Raw genomic sequence first — 26928 nt, forward strand, 5'->3', positions numbered from 1 at the left:
GAGACCCGGGATCGAGTCCCACGTCGGGTTCCCTGCATGGAGCCTGCTTCTCCCTCTGCCTGTGTCTCTGCCTCTCTCTCTCTGTGTTTCAATGAATAAATAAAATCTTTAAAAAAAAAAAAAAAAGAAAAGAAATGACACACTGTATCATGAGTCATACTTCACATTTTTCTTAGGCTTTATATCCTAGAAATCTTTTCTTTCAAAATCTTATCTTACTCATTTCAAACTTTTACCTTGTAAGAAAATTCATCTTTATGGTTGAGTCAATACTATTTACTGAGTACTTTAAGATTTGTATTATGTGTATTTCACAAAGAGCTACCTGACCTTGAAGACACTGACCAAAAAAAGGCATTGATCTTTTTAACACCTGATGGAGACAGGTTGAAACTACATGGAGGGAAGTCAAGATCTTAGGACCTTTCCTTCCCTCCACATATAAACTCCCCAAGTAAAGGAGAAGAAAGGGCAGACGACTACATACATGCTATACAGGGCAGGGTGGCACTTACATAGTCATTTGAATTGGATCCCAAAAGAAAAATTGTAATGAAAGCTACTGAAGGAAAATCAAAAATAGAGCCACCATAATTTCAGAGCATCTCTATGGTGCACAAGTTCGATGATGACACTGGAGCAGAGACCAGCTTACATGTGAGCCAACATGCTGCTTCATAGCAGATGAGAAAGTCCTCTCTGTGCTAAGGATCTTAAGATGTTTCAAACAAGAAAGTAAATATCTATGTTACTTGGCAAATGGGTAACACATTATTTTTATCTGTTTAGTTTTCTGCCTTCTACCTCCATTCTAACACAAACCTATATAAATGATTTTTTCCAATCAGTAGCCATATTACCAAAAAGGTAAACTTTAAACCTATCTCCAACTAATTAAAAAAAAAAAAAAAGTCTGTACGCCAGTCAAATCCAGCTATTCACTCTCCTTCAAAAGGCCCTTATTGCCTATTTCATTCATGAAGCCATAGTTTGTTTATATCTGGCCTTTGGGCACCCTTACACTATCTGGGATTATTAGTTGGCTTTACATTTTTTTCCCTCATGGAATATGTAAACCTGGAAAAAAGGGACAGTTGTCATAAAATCTTTGTATTCTGGAGCAGCCCGGGTGGCTCAGAGGTTTAGCACTGCCTTTGGCCCACGGCCTGATCCTGGGGACCAGGGATAGAGTCCCACATCGGGCTCCCTGCATGGAGCCTGCTTCTCCCTCTGCCTGTGTCTCTGCCCCTCTCTCTCTCTCTCTCTCTCTCTCTCTCATGAATAAATAAATAAAATCTTTTTTAAAAAATCTTTGTATTCTGTTACAAACAAAGAGGTGGCCTTATTTAAAACACACTCTTTGAAAATCACAATCCTGTAAAAGTATTTTCTATATGAATCAGGTGATACATTATTAATAATTTTAAATAATAATCGTGAGCTAGAAAAACTTACCTAGGAAAGCTGACAGTTATATAGCAGCTAATCATATCTACCTCTTCATAATTTGTCTTCTAAAAGGATATTTGGTTAATTAAAAAAAAAAACCTCAAAGCTATTTAGCTTGAATCAACTCTTCAACGATAGTATAGAATGGTAATTTAGATGTTAGAAATCATATTATGTATATGTGACAAGCTCAGTAATTTACAAAACAGTCCATACTTTATGTAATGTCTTCCTTTCCATATTCCTGTGAAACAGGATGAACACATAGTACCACCCATACTTTATTACGAAATCCAAAGTTCTGGGATGCCTGGGTGGCTGAGCGGTTGGGTGTCTGCCTCGGGCTCAGGTTGTGATCCCGGAGACCCGGGACCAAGGCCTGCATGGGCTCCCTGCGTGGAGCCTGTTTCTCCCTCTGCCTGTGTCTTTCTGCCTCTCTTACGAATAAATAAAATCTATAAAAAACAAAACAAAAAACAAAAAAAACAAAAAAACAAAAAAAAACAACTCAAAGTTCCAAAGAGGGACCTGGTAAATTAGAGGTAACATTAGGTATATAACCCTAACTCTATTATCCTAGCCATAAAGTAGACAGAACTGTATCACAAAGACCTTGAAAAAGTATTAGAAGGCTTAAACTGTTCCATTATGTGCCAGCAGACCATCTAACCTTTCAATGGGACAAGAAGCCAATAGTAGGTAGATTATAAACTTGGCTGAGCTATGAGTTCCATGAACACAAGGATGCCATTTGCTATGTGTGTACCAGCACCTGGTACAGAGCCTGGCACACAAAAAGTTCTCAAATATCCATCTAACTGAATAGTGCCTGTTTTGTACTATTACTAACAAAAGTCTAAAGCCCTATACAATTATCTGTGAAGTTCTTCATTTCTCAATAGAGGATGCACCTTAAATGCTTAATTACATTAGCCAAAGTATATACATATGTGTGTGTATGTCTAGTGTGTGCATACATACATATACACACACACACAAACACACACACACACTAGAGCATACATGTAATTGAAGACTGTGATCATCTAAGACCTTGCAATTTAAACTAGGCATATTTAAAAAACAGAGCTAATTACTCAACAAGTCAATTTAAATCTAGAATATGTTCTGCTTGGAAATGATTTTATATTTCAAGAGGCGAGGGCAGTGACTCCCACCAATCAGAAACATACTGGGCAATTTTAAATGCGGAAGCATTGATCTTAAAATGGTCTATTTTGGTCACTCCTTAGCCCATTATGATTTGTTATTCTTTGCAAAGCTTAAAAACATGTCCTTATTGATTACTCAGGTCAGAATGAAAAAATGAAAACTTGATCTGGTGACAACATGGCGTATTCTTTGAATCCAGGGAGTACTAAATGCACTCATGAGAACTGCTGCCAATGCAAGTCTGTTTTACATTAAATTCTGAAAAAAATGATCGCTTAGAAGATAATCTCCAAATTTCTTTTAAAATAAAAGCTCAAAAATAAAATAAAATAAAATAAAATAAAAGCTCAATTAGCTAAGAAGGACATTTATTGACTGCTTCCTACATGACACTTTTCCAAGCACTTGACAGGCATTATTTCACTTAATCCTCACTGCCTTAAGAGATGGGGACAATTATTATCTCAATTTTGCCAATGAGGGACCTTGAGTGCCAGAGCACATGCAGAGGTGGAGCCAGGAATGAAATCCAGACCGTCGGACCCCAGTGCCTGGAGGCTGACTCAGAGTGCAAGGATGTCCCTGCTTACAAAAGCATGTTTATTAAGAGATGGCTCCATTCCCCCACCTCCTGTGCCTTCCTGTGGCCTGGGCATCCCCCACCAGAACATGAGAGCTTCCATGAAGCCTCCTTCCTGCAGGGTCCCCAAGTTCTCTACAGTTCAAGCTTCAATCTCTCAGACACCCATACTCCATGGCCCTCCTCTCCAGTGACTGCCACCTGGGTGTTCTTTCTCCCCGTACATGTTCCCTTGCCCATCTTTTCTTGACCCAACATTGTCATCCCAGTCCAGATGCTGACACTGCACACCTAAATTACTACAGCTTCTTTCCCCTGGTCCCTTAATTACTGTCAGAAACCAGCCTTCCTGTCAGATGTTATAGTGGAAGCCAGCAGAGCAATAACAACAACAAATACTTGCTGACAGTAACATGGCATAATGCTTTGACCAATATACATACATACATATATATAATCTCTCTACAGAAGCACTAGATAGATAATCTCATTCAAGCCTCATAATACTTCAGTGAGGTTCATCTCATTACTATCCCTATTTTACAGGCAAGGAAATTATACTCCAAGAAACTGAGTAACATGCCCAAAGTCACACAGCTCTAAATATTGGCAGTCCAAATCCAAGGTCTATCCATTAGTCTTAATCACTATACTATTTGTTTTATTCAAGTAGAATTATGGCCTACGTCCTCGGAGAGCCTTGAAAGAGACACTCACCAAGTAACTTCAAATTCCCTTAGGGGGTGTATGTGACTACTTTCAGCCAATGCAGTGGTGGCAAAAGTGACATATGTCACTTCTAGGCTGATGTGTTAGAGAGCAGAGCAAAATATTCTATTCCCCTCTTGCCTCCTATCACAGCAGCCAGAGCTGTTCTAGATGGTGGGAACCTTTGTCAGCCTGGATCCTTGAATGAGTCAACGGAGAACCCCCCCTACCGCTTACCCTAACCATTCATGTTGGCCAAGTGGCACAAGTAAGAAACACACTTCATGTATTTATCCACTGAGATTTCAGAGTAAATTTGTGGCTACAACATAAACTGGCCTTCTGACTAATATAGTATTTAATCTAGTTAGAGTGAAACAGACCAATAAATAGAACATAAGAAAAGTGCAGATATGCTCCAGTTCTCCTGGCAAACAAACATAATCTTTATTCCCACTTTCACTGTGTCATTTCATGCTCCAGGATTGAGAATAGTTCCCCATGATCTACCACACCAAGTCCAAGTTCCTCTCCCACACTTTCAAGTCCCTGCAACCTAATTCCCCTCTATTGCCCAACATGGACCTTTCAAGTTAATCTAGTTGGTTTTGTTCCTGTACCATGATTATAGCGAATATCTGGTTCCCAATAATTGGATTCTTCTACTTCCCCTATTTATTCTTTACACTCATATCTCAATCATACCTCCTCCTTAAATTCTTCTTTGACTACTCACAGCCACCCATCTTCCTTTCCTCAATTTATTTGGATCTCATACAGTCAATGCCATGTAGCTGTAACTTTAGATGTATATTATCTTAGAATAAAAGAGAAAACACACTGGCCTGCAAGCCTGTGGCCTGGTTCTGGTCTGTTAATCAGCGACACCACCTCCGTCTAGTCTTTTAGTCATTCTAGGGTCAGTTTTCTTATCAATGAAACAATAGTGTTAGATAATGTGTAAAGTCTGCGAACATCACATAGCCCACAGTCTATTACTTCATGTACATTTACTCTTACGTAATACAACCGCCTCTGGAGCAGAGACTCTTACTTCTTTCTATTCTGAGTAACTCCAAGCACAGCACCTTGTGCATCAAAAATGCTCATAAGATATATTTTGATGATGGGCAGCCTGGGTGGCTCAGCGGTTTATCACCACCTTGGGCCCAGGACATGATCCTGGAGACCCAGGGTGGAGTTCCACGTTGGGCTCCCTGCATAGTGCCTGCTTCTCCCTCTGCCTGTGTCTCTACCTCTCGGTCTCTGTTTCTCATGAATAAATAAATAAAATCTTTAAAAAATATATATATATATATGTTGATGAAAAGTCATCAAATATTAGCTAAAGTTACTATGATTTGTACGATTTTTTTTAAAATTTGTACTATTAAAGCACAATGGGTAAGGGGTTTTATTATTGCCAGTTATAACTTGTTAAGCAGCAACAGATTAACACATGCTTCGTATCGGAATATTAATCATGAAAAATATACTAAATTTGAACCTGGAATGGCAATGAGATCAATCAAGATTTATTTTAAAAACAAAACAAAACAAAATCCCTCCAAAAATAGTTCTCTGCTGCGAGTCTAAGTAATACTGCTAGCTTTTCCTCTTCCTTCCACATACAAGGAAGCAACGTGTGGTAAATAGTTATTTAATGTCTCCCTGATAATATATATCCAGACTGCCCTACCTTACCACACTACAGCTATTAGAAAGAGATCACAGGGGAAGCTAGTACATGTGGGAAAATACATGATCTTATTTTTCAATAGTTTATCTTCCTCAAATTTTTAAAGACATTCTTTTCTCTTTATTTGCATACCTACTATGTAGCTTCTTGCTGCTAACAATGTTTTTCAGATGTCTTGCCTACTCAACTAAACAGCAAGCCAGTTATGGGCACATTACTCTTCTGTCCCACATGGCGCCTACCACAATTGATCTAAACCAAGAATTCAAATAGTGTTTGATTGGCTTTTATCAGTTTTCTCAGAGTGTGAGAACATTTATTTCTGTTTTCTACACTTGCAAGAATGACTTTTCCCATGCAGGTTTTGAGAAGAAAAGAGTGTGTCAGAATGAAACTACAAGGAGGCTACAAAAGGTTTTAATGGTGCTCTAAAAATGGTAACATCACTATGTGTTCTTATTGCTGAAGGGTGGCAGCTCTACAATTTTCCCCTTATGTTCTAGAGTGAAACATCAGTTTTTTTGTTTTAACATACATAGTGAAAATATATGGAGTTACTGCCTTGCAGTCAGCTTAAAAGATAAATGCCAACCAGATTATGCACTGATTTACCATATACTTATTATAGTTCAAGAGAGTAATGAAAGCATCCTAAGAACCATCATGTGTATTACTGACTGTTTTCCCTATTAAGGGATCAGGAGCAAGGAAAGGTCAAGAATTTGAGTGTTACTAGCTTTACCTAAAGAACAGCTGTTAAGAAAAAGACATCATCAAAACAGACTCATAGACACACACTCACACAACAAGCAATCAATGCATGCCCATTTTTAGTCCTACAACCTGGTAAGTACTCTACCTAGGACATGGCCCATGATTATGCCTATACCCACACGCTCAGGTATTAGAAGAGACCCAGGGAGAAATCAGTCAATTGGAGGCAGGGGCAGGCCTTAAAGATGCTATAGGTATTGGCCATGCAGAACTGAGGAAACAAATGGTAAAGTGGTAGATGGAAAGAAAAGAAAAAGTATCCCATTAGGGAACCAGTTGTCAAATTATTTAAAGATTGTGTGCTTGGCAAAATTATCAGCATAAGGTGACAAGTACTTGGTAGTCATTACAGTATTCTCTCTGCATTTGTGCTATGTTTAAAATGTTCCTGTAATACAGTTAAAAAACTCATAAGTAGTCTCGAACACATTCCCATACTCTTGTTACATGAGAGGTGGAAGCAGAAATTTGAGGACTCACAAAGGACTGAAAGAGAGATGTGTATCACATGGCTCCAACCCCTCTCTCATCAGTTAGCTGCATGACCCAAATCATACCAGAGGACAGGAATGGGACATTTTAAGATCACATGGAAGAATAGTCTCAACAGACCTTCTAGAACTCCTAGTAAGAGATGGCTTTTGGAAACGAAGTCATCAGCAAAGAACAGGTTATACTAGAAATCCACATGAAAAGACTGTCAGGGTTTCATAAACATATACACATGCATACACACAATGCTCCATTGATCTCCTAACACAAAAGTCCACTTCCTTTTCCTTAAACCATGTTCCAGTTCAAATACAAGTATTTTAGATTCAGGTATGCTGCTTCGTATATATACCTTTGAAGTCAAATGTAAAAGTCGAATTCTCTTAATTACCAGTCCTGTCAGCAAAGATTCACTTCTAGATAACAGAATAGCTCTCAAGCTATCTGGGGGAAAAAAAGACTTAGTACACAGATTTTGGTACTTATAAAACTGCTGAAAGGGCCAGACAGGCAGATTTAGCCTGTACCTCCAAGGAACAACGAAGAACAACTGGTCTACCTGGAAAAATGCATCCTCTGCCACATTTAGGACACTGGGGATCAGGAAGTCATTACATCATTTCGATATAATCTAGGAATCAGGAAGTTGTGTGAACTGTAACCTCCAGTGCCTTGGAGGTTATAGTTGGGTCTGTAGAACTAGACCACAAAATTGGTATTTCATATGTTACTGCCTTGCCTCATATTGAACTCAGCACCATACATATTGTTCTGACTAGTGGAGCCTAAATCATATCTAGAAAGCTGGATGCAAGGGGGCTGAAGAAATAAAGCATCCAGCTTCCCACCCTTTGCTTTATGTGGAGGTACACTAAGAGGACCACAGGAAAGGTAATGTGCAAGTCAATCTAAGCATATCCATAATACCACATAAAATACCAAAATACTCTACCAAAAGAGAGGAAGGAGTGTTTAAGATCTTATTTATTTATTTATTTATTTATTTATTTATTTATTTATTTAGCAGAGAGAGAGCACAAGAAGGGGGAGCGATAAGCAGAGGGAGAGGGAGAAGCAAGCTCTCCACTGAGCAGGGACCCAACCTGGGGCTTGATCTCAGGACTCTGGGATCATGACCCAAGCCGAAGGCAGACGCCTAACCGACTGAGCCACCCAGGCACCCTTGAAAAAGAAGAAACAAAAGGGGTGCCTGAATAGTTCAGCTGATTAAGCAACCAACTCTTGATTTTTGCTCAGGTCAGGATCTCAGGGTTGTAAGATTAAGCCCTGGCAGGTTCCGCCCTCAGTCTCCCTCTCACTCTCTCCCTCCTCCCACTCGTGCACTCTCTCTAAAATAAATATTAAAAAAAAACCTTTAGGGATCCCTGGGTGGCGCAGCGGTTTGGCGCCTGCCTTTGGCCCGGGGCGCGATCCTGGAGACCCGGGATCGAATCCCACGTCGGGCTCCCGGTGCATGGAGCCTGTTTCTCCCTCTGCCTGTCTCTGCCTCTCTCTCTCTCTCTCTCTCTGTGACTATCATGAATAAATAAATAAAATCTTAAAAAAAAAAAACTTTAATTTTACCATATTATTAAATAAGATGCATCTTCTATAAAGTAACTGGCTTAATCTCTTTAAAATGTCAAGCCTAGATGGCTCAGTTGGTTGAGTGCCTTCCGCTCAGGTCATGATCTCAGGGTCCTGGGATTGAGCTCCGCATTTTCCTCTCCCTCTGTCTCTCCCCCCACAGCTCATGCTCTCTCTCTGTTAAATCAATCAATCAATCAATCAATCAATTAATTTTTAAAATCTTAAAAAAAATATCAGGCTCATAAAAAAGACAGAATGAGAACTGTTCCAGATTAAAAAGTTAAGGGACATAACCAAATGCATGACACAATAATGGATTGAACCCAGACCAGATTTTTTTTTCCTTTTTGCTATAAAAAAGGACATTATTGGGACAATTGCCAAATATGAATAAAAATACATACTGATGTATTTAGGTGTAAAGGGGTATTATACCTAAAATTTGCTCTCAAATGATTCGTTAAAAATTCCATGCGTATAAAGAGAGAAAAGGACAAGGTAAATGTGAAAAGTGTGAATATTTTAAGGTTTAAGGTCTATAGGAGTTTTTGTCCTCTTCCTGTAACTTTTCTACGAGCCTGGATTACTTCAAACATTTTTTTAAAGCCTAAAACATAGCTGCAGCATTTGGGAGCTCTACAGAGGAACATCAGTTTCTTCCACTAAGTTAAAATGAAAATAAAAAGCCAAATAACTGGAGTGGCAGGCATACAGTTGGTGCTTTTTCAGATACTGATCCATGGGGCATTTCCCCTCACCCTGAAAAGTTTCTTGCAGCATGTGCTTATTTTGTACTTCTCATTTTAGCAGCGAAATTTGAATGCAGTCTAAAAGTTGTCTTTAGACACTAATATCTACTTTTATAAACATCTGCAACACTACAGTTGAAAATGTATATAGGAAGACCCCATTTGGTGAGTTCATATACTCAAACGTCTTCCTAGTAAACAGAGGACCATTCACTACATCTTCTACCTTAAAAAAAGAAAAGTAGCATTAAGGCTGTGTTACACAAAAGGAAATGTCTGAGCTAAGAGTCAAACAGGCATGAATTTCAGTCTAGGCTCTGCCTGCTAAATACGTAGACATGACCCTAGTGACTCAATTGATTCTAAAAACCTCTGCTTTCTCACAGACAATAATACTAACATCTACTCTTGTAAGACTGTTGTGGAATTTCACTTAAATCAGGAACATATGTAAAACAATGCTCTATGGTACAAAATAGTTATTCAATATGTATTTGTCGAGATGCCTTAACAGAAAGAGTAAATTCTGCTATCGAAAAATCTCCAAATACAATGTATAATATTAACATTTCATAATGCTACTCTCTGTATTTTTTCCATGTTGTTGCTAATATTAACAAACATATCCTCAATGCAGTAATTTATTTATACAAGTATTTATTAAGTGCTTACTATGAACCAAGTACTGTTCCAGGCACCAGGATGAGAGTTGAAAATAATACAGACCAAGTTGTCCTCATAAACCTTAGGTTCTCCAAGCCAACATTAAAACATTAAGTAAACAACTAGTATCAGTTTAGGGGAGGGATAACTTTTGAGTGTCATTCTGGCTTTGCTGCATCCATGGCTGGTTCTTTCCCATCCCAAATCTTCTCTGAACTGCTTTACTAATACACTCCCTTTCTGCTAGATAAGCCAGAGTTGGTTCTATTACTTCAACTAACAAGCATGCCTGTGCTCTCATAACTGAGAAAGCCTTTTTCCCTTTGACCTCAGAGAACAAAAGCACATTAAATACTACAAAACTCAACACAAATCATACACACACAAAAATTCAACCCTCAGAGAGGTATGAGATTATTTTTGCATGCTGTATATATTGCTATGGTTACCAAGACGTGGTTAGCATTTTGAACTTTTTTTCTTAGAATAATGCAATGATCTGAATCTCAAATCTTTCATAAGGTGCAACTTTCCAATGATAAACAAGAACAGGAAGTGAATCTCGAATATACCAGACTTGTAGTTCCCTTCACTATTATCTACATTGCTGTCATTGCAGTTTGACGTAACATTAAACTTTCCACTGTCCTATCTTAAGTTAAAGTTATTAATAGTTTTATTTCTGCATTAAGTAAAACGTATCCCATTAAACTAGAAATTCTGACATATACTCAAATGTTTTAAGTTCTAAGAGGAAACATCTAAAATAAAGGAATTGAGTAGCAAAGCAACTTACAAAAGCAGAAATGAAAACAGATGTTGAACTTCTTTGAAACAAATTTTTACTAGTAGCCTCAACCAAAGCTATTTCAGTCGACTACTAGAAATATTCTACATAGTCAAAAGACCTCAGCAAGCTTCACAGGCCAGCAACTCAAGGGTGTGGGCTCTTTTCAAGGTTCTACTTACCACCCAGCACCGTGCACATTATGGGATTTCAAAACACAGGTGATCGGTGCCGTAAGAGCTCAGTTTAAGTCAGTGACCCTCCATCGGGTGCAATTTTGCCCGCCCAAGCATCATCTGGCAATATCTGGAGACATGTTTAGCTGTCAAGACATGTTTAGATGGGGTTGCTATTGGCATCTAGTGGGTGGAGGCCAGGGATGTTGCTGAACACCCTGCAAAAGCACAGCATAGCTCCCCCCGCCCCCCCCCCCAGTGAAGAAGTATGTAGCTGAAAGTGCTGACCAAGGTTGAGAAAAGTGGGTTAGGCTAACTAGACCAACTCCTCACATTCACATATAAAATCACTGATCACGTGGCTTTCCACAACCCTCTCATGACAGCCTACAGACCCTTCTGAACAGAACACATTAAATCTGTACCCTGGAAAGACACTCTGACCCTTGAAACTGTCAAGGAAACCCTGCAATATGAAAAGCTAGCATCTCCTTTCACAAGTAACCAACAATCTCCAAATTAAGAAATTCTGTATGCCATTTTATTTGCTTCTAAAGACACTGGGCTTCAAATTTTACTAATATCTCGATTACACTGAGTAGCTATTTCATTTCCTAATCACTCCTGGGACAATATCAAGCACATAAGCCACTTCCTCTCCATACTTATTTTCTAACATCATGATTTTTCTTTCATCACTTTACAGAAAATGGTGCTCAAGGTTTCTGAGCCTGTTTCCTCACTGGAGAGGATTATTCTGAGGATTAAAGTGACATCGAGGCAGCACACGGTACATGGGACATGGTGTGTGCTCACGGACTCCTAACAGATACGTCATACACATGGCATTACGCACCCAAATACTGAACTGGTGGGAAGATTGAGATCTTGGTTGAGAAAGATATTTTGAGAATGACAGAATGAATGGATTATATATTTCTCTCTAGGTAAGATGTTGGAAATGATTTCATAAATCCACATTTCAATTCTTTAACTCAAATTTGGAATTCAATGTTTATATTTTTCTGAGTAACAGATCTGAGGTGACTTCCTGAGAGAGAGACAGAGGAAAAAAAAAGAGCGAGCCATTAATACAAAAGAATAATTCAAGTAACTAGCATGTGGCAGCCCAAAATCTCAATCACAGCCAGATCTCTCTCATATTAAAAAACAGTCTTTTCCCTACTCTATGCTCCATACTGAAGGAGCCATAAAATAGAAGAGCCTGCTCTTAAGCTGAAAGAGTAGTCAATTAGGTAAATAATTACAAAATCAAGTAATAAATATTATATGTAACTTGTAAACATAAAGTCATCTGTGAACACAAATGGATAAGTGATTAATTCTGGCTGGGGGAAGGTTTCACAGACTAGATATCCAAGGTGAGTCTTGAAGGATAAGCAGAAGTTGGCCAAGCAAGGGAGAAAGGATGCTGCAATCAGAACTATCTGCATACACAAATTCAGAGAGATGGGAAATGACACAAGAGTGACAAGTAGAGGTGAATAATGCACCGAACCTGATGTGTATAAGGGGAGAATGAGGGAAAATGAGACTAGAAAGGTTGGTTGGAACTCAATTCTGAGGTGCCTCACTAACAGACAGCAGTGGGAAGTCACAGGTTTCTGAAGGCGTAAAGGAATTAAGATAAGATCTCCTTTGGAGGTAAACTCAGGGGACGTAGAACAGTGTAGATGATAGCTTTGAGATGGTGACAGAAAGGTTCCTGCAAGAGTCCAGACAAAAGCAGAAGAAATGCAATCAAAAGACCAATGCCTTTTCATTCATTTATTTACTCTGTCCACCCATCCGCCATCCATTCACCCACTCATCCAACATAGATGCCCACTAGGTGGAGCCACTAAGCTAAGCGAGGCAGGATCAGTAAGTAGGTGAGACTGTGGTTAGCTTGCATAAAGCTTCAATTCTGGAGGAGACAGATATTAAACCATTCATTACACAATGAATTATTCAATTTTTATGGTGATGAGTGCAATGAGAAATGTTCTCAGAAAACATCTCTCGAGACCGTGACCTAGTCTGAGAACAAGGATGCTCAAAGAAAGCTTCTGCAAGAAGTTACTTTTTAGTTTTCCTGCCGCCCATGAACTGAGGTTATTTATTATCTCATATCTCTCATTCTAAATAAGTTTTGAGAAACTTCTGTCTCATTAGTCAACTTTGCTTGGTACAATTACATTTAAGTACCTACTTACTAAAATCTCTGGTGAGTCTAGCCAAAGCAGCAGGTATTTCTGGAAGGGGGAAGAAGGACTAGGGGTGAGCAGAGAAGGGTGGGGAAGAAGTTAAAGGGTGAAGAGGGTGAGAGAGTGGAAGGAAACAGGACTTAATTCCAAAGGTTTTAGCCACACAACAGGAGACTTTAAAAAGAGAAACTCATTAGGAGAGAACACCTCAATATTTCTTATAATCAATACTCAGAAACATAATCCTCTGCAAATTGATAAACAGGATGAACCACCAACCTGTCAACTTCTACTAACTTATCTTGACTGGGAAACACTCTGTGTTTTAGATCAAGGAGTGATCTAGGTCTGTTTTTAGATCAAGGAGAGATCTAGGTCAAAATTCCAACTCTGGTCAACTGAATTACATACTCCTGGGCAGATTTCTTGGTCTGAGAACCCATTTTCATACCAGTAAAACAGATATAACCATACCAAATTTCACAAAGTATTTTTTAATAGGAATCAAAGGAGAGAAGAGATTTAAAATATCTATTCATGCAACTCAGTTAATCTATCATTCTAAACACATTAATGTGATCACTTCAAATCTGGAGGCCCTGGCAGCTCTATCTTTGTCTTGAGAAATATCCCTTTTCTTCTAAAATAAAGGCATTGGGAGCGGGCGGGGCGGGAAAAAATAAAATAATAAATAAAATAAAATAAAATAAAATAAAATAAAATAAAATAAAATAAAATAAAATAAAATAATAATAAAATAAAATAAAATAAAATAAAATAAAATAAAATAAAATAAAATAAAATAAAATAAAATAAAAAAATAAAATAAAATAAAATAAAATAAAATAAAATAAAATAAAATAAAATAAAGGCATTGATCATCACTCAAGCCGTGATGATTATATGTTAAATATTTAGCCCAAGTTCTAGTCAGAGGGACAAATAATTCAGAAAGCTAACTGTCACTTATTGTTAACTTTGCCCACAATACCCACTTCCCTTAAAATATCCCAACGGTTGATATACAAGATGACCACAGATGATTATAGGTGTGCTGCAAACTCTCCAATTGGCTCTTGGCTGTAGAGAACCTAATTCCTTAGCACTTTCAAGATTAAAAGTTAACACTACCTCTTGGCACCAACTCTTTTATCACAGTAACACCATGGCACAACTGAAAGTCTAACACAGGACTACAAAATCAACAATTACATTTAAATATCTATGACTGATTCTTTTAAATAGGTCCAAATAACCAAATTACTCCATCAAATAATTATGATGGCATATTTATTAGCCTTCTGAATCATCTGTGCCCATTCCTGGAAAGTTTTACCCTTTTGCAATGCCAAGAGGCATAATTAGAAACTCTGGATAAAGCAAGATCTAAGTCAAACATATAATTTGGTCACCAAGAGCAACAGGAAAGGTCCTCCTATGATGAGATTAGTAGGAAATTTATCCTGCTAGAAAGGGAGTATTTGTAGAACTCAGCAGAACATTAAATTCCTGTAGACAGATATGGATACCAAGCATGCTCCGCTTTGCTCCTTTCACCACCACTGCTCCAGCAGACTACGGGGAACAGCAAGTCAATGACTAAAACTTAATTTGCAAGGAAACAAAGAATGAGCCTTGAAGAAATGCTACTGGTTGCTATAATTGGGGGAAATAAAATGACCAAAATACTGAAAGACAATATAGTACTTGGTTACAAAGTATATTTTATTTTGAGTAAAAGAACACTGAGAGGAACATAAGGTACAATGACTTTAAAAAAAAATTTCTGAAGGCTTGTAGAGATAACCTGATATAATCAATGGAGAAAAAAATAATTTGAATCTACAATTTTAAGTGTTCTTAAAACACACACGCACTTTTAAACAATATTGCCAGTTAAAAATGGTGGATTGAGCCCATGTACTCACCTCCTCTGTTCCCTACTGGAACCGTGCCAGAAGAATATTAAAAGATTTTTTTAAAGGCATAAACCCACCAAAAAAAGGAAGAATGGATGACTATAAAAATTTCTCTAAGCTGGAAAAACAGGAATAGAGTGCTAACTAAACTTGGCATATCTGAGAAAATGAAATACCAAACCAGCAATGGTGAAATCTGAGAAGCAAACTGAATGAACACTTCACTCTCCAGGGCTGTAGGGCTGGCAGTGCCAGGTTTCTCTGGAACTGCTCAGACACAGCCTGATCACTTATCTTCTCCCAATAGTCTGCCCACCTGCTGACTGCTCCTTCCATCCCAGTGATTGACTGGGGTGTATTATCTAGAAATGGCTAACAAGGAATGTCTTGCAACTGGGGGGCTCCCATGCAAACATATATGAGAGTGCAAATATAATACTAAAAATCAAAGTTTATATATTAAATGTTAAGACTCCTAGACTTACACCCTATAAGTAGTAGACAAGAGAGTATGCTCTGGGCAATCTGACAATTCATGAGAGGAAAAAAGACATAAATGCATAGATTCTGATACTGAGAGTTCATAGTGACATCCCAACCAGGAGGCCCTACAATGAAGTTCATGGTCTTTCAGCACCTTGCACACAATTCCATTTCTTCAATCAGCCTTTTTTAGAAGCTTGCTCCTAAATATAAACAGATAGCCAAAGGCTCAGAGATATTTAAGGAAAACCCCTAACATCAAAAGCAGACAACAAAGAGGAAAAGAAGGAACTCAGAAGAAACAGAAATTGTGCAGGGAAATGAAAAACCCTGGCAGTGGGGCAGGGATTATCCATAATATCATAAGAGATGTAAGAATAAATACTAGGCCCATGTAAAAAAAACTCAGGATGCCAGCAGAAATGAGTATTCTGAAAATAAAAAGGAACCATTGGAAATTAAAACCAGGAGAGCAAAAGTATTTAAAAGCTACTCAAAAGATGAAAAAGTACTTCAACTGATTAGTCATCAAGGAAATATAAACCCCAAAGTCCATCAACAGTAAAATGGATAAACGGTAGCAATTCACATACCAGAACACTACACAGTAAGTGATACAGCGTGAACTACCAAGGGGTACAGTAACATGGATGAAACTGAACATGATACTAAGAGAAAGACACTAGACATTGAGTCTACATTTCCATTTATACCAAATTCAAAAGCAGACAAAATTAAAAGTCAGTACAGACTTTGGGGGAGGAAGGTATTAAAAGTCAGTACAGACTTTGGGGAGGAAGTAGTGATTGGGAGGCAGCAAAAGTGCAAGTGATGCTCTACTTCTTTATCTGGATGGTGTTTAAATTTAAAGGGATGTCACTTTGTGAAAATTCAGTAGGCTCTGAACATAGGATATGTGCATGCTGTCCTTCAATATAAGTTTATTTTACTGTGTCTCTGCCTCTCTCTCTCTCTCTCTCTGTCTTTAAAAAAAAAACAAAAGTTTATTTTAAAATATTAATTAGAAAAGTTAGAAGAGGGATGCCTGGGTGGCTCAGTGGTTGAGGGTCTGCTTTCAGCTCAGGGCTTGATCCCAGTCTGGAGATGGAGTCCTGCATTGGGCTCCCAGCGGGGAGCCTGCTTCTCTCTATGCCTATGTCTCTCTGCCTCTCTCTGTGTGTCTCATGAATAAATAAATAAAATCTAAAAAAAAAAAAAAAAAGTAGTTTCCCAGCAAGGAGCGCAAAAATACAAAAAAGGAAGAGAAGAAAAAAAAAAAAGATTAAAAATAGACCTGTTGTTCAATCAGATAACAGGATCTTTGGAAAGAGAGAACCAAGAAAATGGAAGAGGAGATGATCAAAATAACTCATGAAAAATTCAAGGGAAACGCAGGAGTTCCCTGAATGATGGGGCCCATCAAGTGTACAACCAAAAGAGATGAAAGCCAGATTGAGTCCAAAGCACCTCATCACAGACTGTCACCAAGTATTATTAGTTAGATCTCCAATACATTAGTCAACCACAACACAAGGCTGGTACTGGCACAGCATTCCCTCATCTACTTCTTCCTCATATCCTGCCTCCCCTCACCCCAGACAAATGACCATATAAAGAAAAATGCTGCTTCTCAATATTGTTTATTTCTAAGAGTTTGAAGATGAATACCCAAGTAGCCAATGGAACATCAGCAAACAAGAGTGGGAAACAAATGATGCTGTGGTGACTGTGGGTTCTCAAACCTGGGGGTTCATTCCCCCCAAATCTGATCTAACATCACCAAAATAGTTTAATATGCCTCAAAGGAACATGAGTTTTGAGGCCCAAACAGCTAGACATTCTTAGAATACAATCACAACAAAAGAGAAATAACAAATTGCACGGCATTATTAATGAAACAGAATTTTTGGAAGAACTCCAAATTATCATCTGTATTAATAACTATACTAGAAAAACAGAACATATTTAAAATATGAAATCAGAGTATATGGAAACATTAAGTATGAAAAACATAACAGATGGGTTAGATACAGTTGTGGAATGAATTACCAAGCTGAAAAGAAAAAAACCAAAAAACCAACAACTAAGGAACTCTCCCAGCAGTCAGCATAGAAGGCTGAGGAGAAGGGGTAGGGATGGAGAGAATATATTTAAAGAAGACAAAAATATTTCAATTAAGGGTTAGCCATACAATTTAAAGATAATCTATATGTACGGACATTACTAATTAAGTGATATTTAAGAAAGTAAAGGGTAAATTCAGTAACTTCCAAGGGCTAAACAAATTACGAAGAACAAGATCAACCTCAGATTTCTCAAGACACAAGAGATTCAATAAGATCATGGAGGAATACTATGAAAATCATAAAGAAAACGAACTTCAACCTAAAATTCTCATCCATACAAATCATTATTTAAAAGTGACAGCAAATGAAAAAATACCTTCATTTATACAAGAACGCATGGCTTTGCCATGCACAAAGACAAACTTTGGGAATACTTGTGGAGGAAGTGCTTCATTAAGAATTGAGGAGGAGGGCAGCCCGGGTGGCTCAGCGGTTTAGCGCCACCTTCAGCCCAGGATGTGATCCTAGAGACCCGGGATCAAGTCCACAATCAGGCTCCCACGTCAGGCTCCCTGCATGGAGCCTGTTTCTCCCTCTGCCTGTGTCCTTGCCTCTCTCTCTGTGTCTTGCATGAATAAATAAATAAAATCTTAAAAAAGAAAAAAAAAAGAATTGAGGAGGAAGATGCCTGGGTGGCTCAGCAGTTGAGCATCTGCCTTCAGCCTAGGGTACGATCCCTGAAGTCCTAGGATTGAGTACCACATCGGGCTCCCTGCATGGAGCCTGCTTCTCTCTCTGCCTATGTGTCTGCCTCTCTCTTGTGTCTCTCATGAATAAATAAGTAAAAAAAAAAAAAAAAAGAATTGAGGAGGAAACTACAGAAAACTGAAATGAAGGGCAATCAAAAAGGAGAAATAGACAAATCCACAATTAGAGTTCAAGTATTCAACATTCCTCACTCTGTAAGTAACAGAACAAGTGGACAGAAAACCAGCAGGGATGCTGAAGACATAAAAACTGTATCAACCACTTGACCCATTGACATTCCTAGAGCACACCACCCAATGACATCAGAATATATATAATATATATATTTTTTTTAATATATATATTTATATATATTTTATGATAGTCACAGAGAGAGAGAGAGAGAGACAGGCAGAGACACAGGCAGAGGGAGAAGCAGGCTCCATGCACCGGAAGCCCGACGTGGGATTCGATCCCGGGTCTCCAGGATCGCGCCCTGGGCCAAAGGCAGGCGCCAAACCGCTGCGCCACCCAGGGATCCCAGAATATTTTTTTTTAATTTTTTTTTTAAATTTATGATAGTCACACAGAGAGAGACAGAGAGGCAGAGACACAGGCAGAGGGAGAAGCAGGCTCCATGCACCGGGAGCACGACGTGGGATTCGATCCCGGGTCTCCAGGATCGCGCCCCGGGCCAAAGGCAGGCGCCAAACCGCTGCGCCACCCAGGGATCCCATATATACTTTTTTTAAGTGCATATGGAATAGTTAGCAAGATAGGCCAAAAAACAAACTTCAACAAACTGAAATGAACTGGAATCATACAAAACAGGTTTTCCGAATATTCAAAATTAGCAACCAGTAACAAATATATTTGGGAAATCCTGGAAATAAAACAATACACTTTTGTTTTTTTAAGATTATTTAAAAAGATTATTTATTTATTTATTTATTTATTTATTCAGAGAGGGAGAGAGAGAGAGAGAGAGAGAGAGAGAGAGAGAGAGGCAGAGACACAGGCAGAGGGAGAAGCAGGCTCCATGCAGGAAGCCTGACATGGGACTTGATCCCGGGTCTCCAGGATCACATCCTGGGCTGCAGGCGGCACTAAACTGCTGCATCACCGCGGCTGCCCAACAATTCACTTTTGAATAACTCATGAATCAAAGAGGAAATCACAAAGGATGCCAGAAAATATTTTTAATTGAATGAAAATAAAACACGTCAAAGAACCTGTGGGATGCAGCTAAAGCAGTGCTTATAGAAAGTGTATAGCACTGAACATTTATATTAGAAAAGAAAGGTTTCAAGTCGCTGGTCTAGGCTTCTGCCCTAAGAAAGTAAATAAAGACTATCAAATTAATGACAAAGTAATCAGAAGGAAGGAAATAACAATGGCAGGGGGGGAGAAATCAATGATACTGAACACAAAGAATAGAAAAAAATCATTTAGACTTTTTTCAATTAAAAACTTTATTCTTCCTAGAGCAATTTAGGTTCACAGTAAAACGGAAAGAAAGGTTACGGAGATGTCATCCACACATGCAATCTCCTCCATTATCAACATCCTCCACCAGAGTCATGCACTTGTTACAACTGATGGACTAACACTGACATATTATCATTCAGTCCATAATTTATAGTATGAGTCACTCTTGTTGGACATTCAATGGACCTGGACAAATGTATGGTGTCAGATATCCACCACTACAGTACCATACAGAATAGTTTCATTGATCTAAAATCCTCTGTGCTCTGCCCATTCATCCCATCCTTCCCCCTTAGCTCCTGGCAGCCACTGATCTTTTCACGGTTTCCAGTTTTGCCTTTTTTCATAATGTTATATAGTTGGAAATCACACATTAGGTAGCCTTTTCAAATTGCCCTCCTTTACTTAACGGTGTGCCTTTAAGGTTCCAGGTCTTTTCATGGCTTGATAATCTCATTTTTTAATTACTATATTTTTTTAAGTAGGCCCCACACCCGCATGGAGCCCAACTCACAACTCTGAGATAGACCTGAGCTGGGATGAGATCAAGAATCAGATACTTAACCAACTGAGCTATCCAGGTGCCCCTATAATCTCATTCCTTTTTTAGCACTGAATAATAATCCATTGTCTGGATATGCCAAGTTTGTTTATCCATTCACCTATGGAACGACACCTTGGATGCTTCCAAATTTTGTAATTATAAGTAAACACGGTGTGTATAAACATTCACGTGTGTATAAACATCCGAATAATTTTTTATAGTTGTTAATATGTAAAAGAAACTGAAGACATGGAGAAAAAATAAAAACACCTACCAAAAAAGAAAATTCTAGGCCATATGGCTTTGCTGGCCAAAACTGTCAAATGTTTAAGGAAGAAATGATACTAATTCTTCAGAAACACTATAAGAAAATAGAAGAGAAGGTAATGTGTCCCAGCTAATTTTATCAACTAGTTTTGGTAAAATTTGTCAATTTTACCAACATTACCTTAATACCAAAAGCACACAAAAATATTATAAGAAAACCATAATATTATGGACCAATATCATACAAAAATATAGACATAAAAGTTCTCAACAAAATATCAAATCAAAATATCTAAAAGGGAGAATACATCAAGTGGAGTTTATCATAGAAATACATGACATCCAAACATCAATGTAACACATGATATAAACAGTCTAAATAGACCATACCAGTAGATGCCAAAAAAAAAAAAAAAAAACTGACAAAACTCAGTTTGTTCATGATAAAAACTCTAGGCAAACTATAAATTAAAATAGACTTCCTCAGGGCAGCCCTGGTGGCTCAGCAGTTTAGCACCGCCTTCAGCCCAGGGTGTTATCCTGGAGACCCGGGATCGATTCCCATGTCGGGGTCCCTGCATGGAGCCTGCTTCTCCCTCTGCCTGTGTCTGTGCCTCTCCTCTCTCTCTCTCTCATGAATAAATAAATAAAATCTTTTAAAAATATAAATAAATAAATAAATAAATAAATAAATAAATAAATAAATAAATAAAATAGACTTCCTCAACCCCATAAAGGGAATCTAATAATAAATATCTCTACTAACATACTTAATGATGAAGACTGAATGCTTTTCCCCCAAAGATCTGAAACAAGACAAGGTCCATCGACTCTCTCCACCTATGCAACAACGCACTGTGTGTCCTTGACAGTGCAATAAGCAAGAAAATGAATAAAAGGCAAATTGATTGGAGAGGCACAAAAATATCTCTATTCTCAGACAACATGAATATCTATGTAGAAAATCTAAAAGGATCAATAACAACAACAAAAGGCTACTAGAGCAGCTCTGTGAGAAAGTAGACTAGTGGGTACAAAGGGCTAGGAAGAATGGGAAATGGGAAGTTACTGTTGTGGTTTTTTTGTTTTTTGTTTTTAAGTAGGCTCTATGCCCAATGTGGGGCTTGAACTCACAACCCTGAGAACCTAACATGCTCTACTGACTGAGGCAGTCAGGGGCCTCTCAGAGCTACTGTTTAATAAGTACAGTATCAGTTCTACAAGATGAAAAAGTTCTGGAGAGCTGCTGCACAACAATGTGAATATATTTAACATTACCACCCATAAAAATAGCTAAGATTAGATAAATTTATATTATGTGGGATTTTTTTTTTTTTACCATACTTCAAAAAATAAAATTAAAAAGCAAAAGAAAGCAGGGTGCCTGGGTGGTTCAGTTGGTTAAATGCCTGCCTTTGGCTCAGGTCACAATCTGAGATCAGGGTCCTGGGATAAAGCCCCAAGTCAGGCTCCCTGTTCAGTGGGGAGCTTGCCTGTCCCTCTCCTTCTGCCGTCCTCCTTGATCATGCTTTCTCTCTTGCTCTCTCTCAAAATAAATAAACAAAATTTTTTTTAAAAAAAGCAAGAAAAAGCTATGGTTTCAAGCATGGACATGACTTGACTATATCTGAATTGTCAAATGACCACTTGTGCTGCCTTTGACCTACTGACCTATTTCATGTAAAGAAATATATGATACATGCTGATAGATCTCTTTATACTAAACTATATCAGTATTCCTGGAATAAACTCCACTGGAAAAAAATCAATTGTATTTCTATATACTAGCAAATCACTAAAATTTTTTCAAAATTCAAGTACCTTTTGCCGTAACACCAAATACCATGAAATACTCAGATATGGATATAACAAAATTTTTATGCTAAAAACTACAATTCCTAGAGAGAGTTTTTTTAAAAAAACAGAACTAAATAGGGATCATTGCATGCCTCAGTGGTTGAGTATCTGCCTTCAGCTCATGGAGTGATCCTGGGGCCTGAGGATCGAGTTCCGAAATGGGCTCCTTGTTGGGGGAGCCTGCTTCTCCCTCTGCCTATGTCTCTGCCTCTTTCTGTGTGTCTCTCATGAATAAATAAAATCTTTAAAAAAAAAACAACAGAACTAAATATATGGAGGTATAACATGTGCATGGATTAAAAGACTCAGTATTATTTAAATGCCAATTTTCCTCAAATTGATGTGGGTTTTTGTTTTTGTTTTAAGATTTTATTTATTCACGAGAGATGCAGAGAGAAAGAGAGGCAGAGACACAGGAAGAGGGAGAAGCAGACTCCATGCAGGGAGCCCAACATGGGACTCAATCCCGGGTCTCTAGGATCACACCCTGGGCTGAAGGCAGCACTAAACTGCTGAGCCACCAGGGCTGCCCCTCAAATTGATGTTTAAAGTCAGTGTTATCCCAGCAAAATTCCAAAATTCGTAACAGAAAGCAAAAGAACTGAAATAGCCAAAGCAATTTTGGAAAAAAAAAAAAAAAAGTTTGAAGGTTCATAATATCTGACCTTAAGATTTAGAAAGCTGTAATAATCAAGACAGTGTACTACTGAGAAAAGGAGAAATATATATCAGTGACACTGAATACAGAGTCCAGAAATAGACCCATATGTACTTGGGCAGGTAATTTTTAACAAAGATTCCAAGATAATTCTATCAAAAAGATACTTTCTTCAATAACAGAAGCTAGAACAATTAGACATTCATATTTAAACAAATGACCTTCAACTCATAATTCATACATATATAAAAATTTACTCAAAATGGGTCACATACCAAAGTGAAAAAACACAAAACTACAAAATTTCTGCAACCATGAATTAAAGATATTCTTAGACTGAATACAATAAACATGAGCTATTAAAAGAAAAAAAACCTGACAGATCAGATTTCATCAAAATTTATACCTATGGTCTTCAAAGATCATGATTCAGAAAGTCAAAAGACAAGCCAGACTGGGAGGAAATATTTGCAGGATACATTTTTTTTTTTTTAAAGATCTTATTTATTTGAGAGAGACGGAGACCATGAGAGAGAGCATGAGCATGGAGGAGAGGGAGAAGCAGGTTCCCCGCTGAACAGGGAGCCCGATGAGGGACTTGATCCCAAGACCCAGGGATCATGACCTGAGTTGAAGGCAAATGCTTAACCAACTGAGCCACCCATGTGCCCTGCAGAATACACATTTGATAAAGAACTGGTGTCCAAAATGTTAAAAACTTTCACAATTCAATAAGAAAAAAAAATTTTTTAACAGGAAGGAGGAAGAGATTTGAAAGATATACCAATAACAAAGAAGCATATGAAGAAATGCTCAACACATCATTAGTCATTAGGAAAATACAAAATAAAGTAATAGTAAGCAGTAGATACCACTGTACATCCTTTGGGTTGGCTATTTTTTTAAAATTGGTACTGCTAAATTACCTGTGATGCAGAGTAATGGGGTTTCTCACACATTGCTGATGAGAGTGCAAAATGTTATTGACACTTTGGAAAACAGTTTGGTAGTTTCTTAAAAAGTAAAACATACACTATCATGCCACATAGGAAAATGAACAGAATCAGTAACAGGAGAGTTCAATATGGCTATTAAATGCAAGATAACTTACAAAAATCAATAATGTTTCTCTACTCCAGCAATAAAACAAATAATTAGGAAACATAATAAAATAGCATTTACTTTAATAAAAACTACACAGTATCTAAGAATACAAAAAAATCTGCACAAAAAATGCTTAAGTCTTATAAACATAGATCTTATAAATAAACAGATATTTTATAAGCTTGGATGAGAAAACTTACCAAAGGTATCAGTTCTCTCCCAAATCAATCTATAAACTAAATGTCATCTCAAACTCCAGCTAAAATAACTGATTAACTTATTCTAAAATTTGTATGGAAGAATAAAAGTACATGGATAGTTAGGTTATTTTTTTACTTTTATTTTTTTAAGATTTTATTTATATATTTATTCACAAGAGATGGAGAGAGAGGCAGAGACATAAGCAGAGGTAGAAGCAGGCTCCATGCAGGAAGCCTGATGTGGGACTCAGGACTCTGGGATCACGCCCTGAGCCAAGGGCAGACACTCAACTGCTGAGTCACCCAGGCATCCCAAGGTTATTTTTTTAAAAGATGAACAAAAAAGTGACTTGTTCTACTAGATATTAACATGCACTAAAAAGTAAAATCATTTAAAGACATTGGAGTATGGGGCACATGAACAGATAAATAGACCAATGGCACAGAATAAGGCCCAAACAAGCAGGCATATGCAAGCATACACACACACACACACACACACACACCCTCTGACCCTTCATTTTTGCTCCTGGCTTCATATACTAAAGATAGTCTATCACAGGACTGTTAGAATAACATAAGTGTTAAGTGAGGATACAGATAAAACAAGATGGCTAGGAGTTGGTCACTGCTGAAGGTGGTGAAGTTGAAACTTGGGTTCATTACGGTATTCTCTCCACTTCTGTATCTGTTTAAAAATTTCTGTAATAAAGCCAAATACCAGAACAAAGACAAAAATCAAAGCATATGCTGCTTCAGTAACCTCAAGAAACTTAAATACAAGCCCCTCAGGTCAAGGCTAGATTTTTAGGCCTACTCAGAGATAGAAGACATGGCTTCAAGCTGCTTAATTAAGGAGTAACACCTGGGACTGTGCCCAGATGCTCAAAGACCTGTGTATTTTACAGAGAAGGCTAAAAATACTCCACTCCGCCCGCTGAAGCAGTGAAGACATTCAGCTCTCATCAGGGCCTTGAAATAGAAAAGAATAAACTGCTCCAACAAATAGTTAAAATCCATGGCCTATATCATACCTAAATTTGTGGTCTAGATTGAAAGGTATAGAATGGTATGGAAACTCTAAGGTAAGAAAATAATATAAAAGTCAGTCTGGGACAACAAAAATCCCTGGGAACTCATCAGTAGTAAAAATAAAGTCCCTCTGTAGGAATCCTTTCATGAGATGGCACATAGGTGCTCCAACAGCAAACAAAATCCATTGGAAATGAGTTCACAATCAAAAATCACAAACCAGGATCCCTGGGTGGCTTGGTGGTTTGGTGCCTGCCTTTGGCCCAGGGCGTGATCCTGGGGACATGGGGCCGAGTCCCGCATCAGATTCCATACATGGAGCCTGCTTCTCCCTCTGTCTCTGTCTCTGCCTCCCTCTCTCTGTCTCTCTCATGAATAAATAAATAATATCTTAAAAAAAAAAAATCACAAACCATAGCAGGCTGCAGCCTGCCCTGAGGGGGAATTTGACCACTGGAGAACAAGAAGTAACAGAACAATGTGTAAATGTGTTAAATGGTTACATACTTTCTTAAGGGAACAAGAACAATACTGGATGGTGCCTCCATCTCCAGAAGATTCATAAATGGATCCCTACTGCCCTCTGCATAAATGCCAAAGTCTGTACAATTGCCTTAAGGCCCTGTGACCTCTCTTATTTCTTACCCTGACTTCATCTCCTACTAACCACCTCCCCACTCCCTCCACTCTGCTACACCTACACAGATGCCTCAGGCAGACCTGCACCTGAAGGCCTGCCTCTATGCTGGCAGCTCCATATGCCTGAAATATACCTCCTCCAGCCTGCCACATGGCTCACTCCTTGACTCCTCCAAGGGCTCTGTTCAAATGTCACCTGCTCACTGAAGCCATTCCTGACCATGCTGTTTAAAACTGTAACCCCACTCACACCCTGGTATTTCGTGTCCTGTCTGGCTGGTTAGTTGGTTTATTTATTTCTACACAGCATATATCATCATCTGACATACTACATATCTTGTTTACTGCCTTCCACTACCAATTAAAATGTAAATTCAAGTAGAATATTCTGTTTTGATCAGTTTAGGATCCTTAGAGTCCAGAACAGCATCTACCATAAACCTGGTGCTCAGTAAACACTTGTGAAATGCAGAAATGGGGAAATTAGAGAGAGATGATCATTCTTGTAAAATATGTGGGAGAATTCTCTCATTCATATCTGCATGGACACATTGCACACTCAAACATTTACTAAGTAGTTACTTTATACAGGGGAGCATCAAGGTATTTATTCCTTTCCTCACTGGAAATTCTTCATTTCCAAAAAAAAAAAAAGATGAAAACTGACTTTACAAAAATAATAATTTACTACAAAATATTATTCTTTAAGTTATTAAAAGTACACAGAGAGTATAATAAAAATCACCTTTCACGGTTCAGCTTCCTGTTCCTTATTTTTATCCTTCCTTAGAACGAACTCATGTGTTTGTCCACAGCAACACCACCAATTTCTATATGACTATGTGTCTAAGTAAAACTTCTTGTCTCCTACTTACCC

General features: G+C 38.1%; 1 protein-coding gene across 1 annotated transcript in view; it reads right to left on the minus strand.

Annotated features, from left to right (window-relative positions):
• The window catches only part of UBAC2 (UBA domain containing 2), a 175791-nt gene that overhangs the window by 89527 nt on the left and 59336 nt on the right, over nt 1-26928 (minus strand). The gene's annotated exons all lie outside the window — the stretch shown is intronic.

Source organism: Vulpes lagopus, chromosome 16 (assembly GCF_018345385.1).
Source record: "Vulpes lagopus strain Blue_001 chromosome 16, ASM1834538v1, whole genome shotgun sequence".
Lineage (NCBI taxonomy): Eukaryota > Metazoa > Chordata > Mammalia > Carnivora > Canidae > Vulpes > Vulpes lagopus.